Raw genomic sequence first — 2108 nt, 5'->3', positions numbered from 1 at the left:
CATCCTACTGGAGGCTAGAATGCCAACTTTGAGGAAAGTCTTGCTGTCTCCCCCATAATTACATAATACCATAACAGGTTGATATTTATATACAAACATCCTACTGGAGGCTAGAATGCCAACTTTGAGGAAAGTCTTGCTGTCTCCCCCATAATTACATAATACCATAACAGGTTGATATTTATATACAAACATCCTACTGGAGGCTAGAATGCCAACTTTGAGGAAAGTCTTGCTGTCTCCCCCATAATTACACAATACCATAACAGGTTGATATTTATATCCAAACATCTTACTGGAGGCTAGAATGCCAACTTTGAGGAAAGTCTTGCTGTCTCCCTCATTGATATATAGTACTTTAATCATTGTTATTTCTTCTAAATGTAACAGTAAGCAACCACTTTCTCACTTCTGGCTGCAGAAAGTGAAAGGTTGTAAAGATGTGGGATGTTGTGGGCTTTCTAAATGGTCCTTGAGCATCTGCTCCTTCTTTTTTTTTTTCTAAAACATGTCAGGCCGGCGAAATTGAGATTAAACCGGGTAGACGCGGTAACCCAAACACAATTACTTCCAAGGGTACCTCAAAGAACCAGGGCACATTACTAGAAGACTGGGGGTTAAAAGAAACAAATACATTCTGAAGTTGAAGCACCATCGTCTATAATCGTCATCTGCAACATGAGTATATAAGGTGTGATTCCAACAAACACACCTCTTGTTGTTGACAAGGTGAGAATTCAAGCATTTAAAGGTTTAAATTGAGAAGAAGTAGAAGTTCACACTTCTGCTATCTATATAGAAGTGTGAATTTCATAACAAAATGAAGACTTATGTGCCAGTTTTAAGAGGAGACTGGTTATTTTGCCACGTGACAACCTCTCCTGCCCTTTGTATTTCCTGACAATCAAAGTTTATCAAAGTTTGAGAATAAGTAAAAGTTCACACTTCTGCTATCTATATAAATGTGTGAATTTCACAACAAAATGAATATAATGTATATAAGGTATATAAGACCACTGATCGTTTGAGTATTTTAATATATTTACTTCTAATATGCATATAGAGGTGTGAATTTCATAACAGAACGGAGACTTAAAAATAACAAGTGTTAACAAATTCACTGACATTAAGGTAGTTCTATAGAATTTAATGAACGTAATTTTAATAGACTGTAACTCGTTAAAACGTTCAGGATTATTTAAACAAACTACAGAATCTTCGTCACAAACGACATGGAATAGAAGAATAGCGTAATCTTTACACAACATATCCAAAACCTTAGATTAAGTATAGCTACATTTCATTTTGTGGAGAAGAAAAAATAAAAACGCAACTAAAACAAATACCCAACACCGGGGCACAAACCATAAGGTGGGTAATTATGTAATGAGCCCTGGTTCTTTGAGGTACCCTTGTAATGTGCCCTGGTTCTTTGAGGTACCCTTGAATTTGGACTATTATTATCGTTAATACAAGCAACTACCATAACTTGATACACACTGAATAATAGAATTAAAGGTAAAATGTATCTTAAGAGGTAGAGGTATCTGGAAAAAGTGGGATTAACACGATAGTGTGGATATACTCTTTGTCAAATCTCACATATCGAATAAATCTAAATATAATTTAATATTAATAACAGATGTGTAGGTTTAAACTTTCAATATCTTTTCTACCCTTCACTAACTATAGCCAGTTGTAGGTCAATAATTAGTGTGTATGACCATAATATAAAGTAGAATTAGTAACTGGCAATCAGGATAGATACTTTTAAGTGATGGGTTAAAATCTAACTGTAATAACTGGTAAAAATATATAGTTTTAATTCGGTGAATTCTGAAATAAGTTTCTTATTACTCGCGTAAACCATAAACTCTGAGGTAACAAGAAACTAACAGTTAACCAGTGTTGGAACGGTTCTGTTTCTAAGTTACGAACACAATGCAAACAGTACACGCAAGTGATTACCATGAAACTCTTGTATAAAACTAACAGAGTAATTTAGTACAATACACTATACAACAAAAGTATTAATGAAACAATGAATTACACTAATGACTTTATATAATTATCTAAGTGTGTTATCAGGTTTGTTTCTAGTTAGTACA

The sequence above is a fragment of the Limulus polyphemus genome, unplaced genomic scaffold (assembly GCF_000517525.1).
Source record: "Limulus polyphemus unplaced genomic scaffold, Limulus_polyphemus-2.1.2 Scaffold2945, whole genome shotgun sequence".
NCBI lineage: Eukaryota > Metazoa > Arthropoda > Merostomata > Xiphosura > Limulidae > Limulus > Limulus polyphemus.
This window is presented reverse-complemented; position numbering follows the sequence as displayed.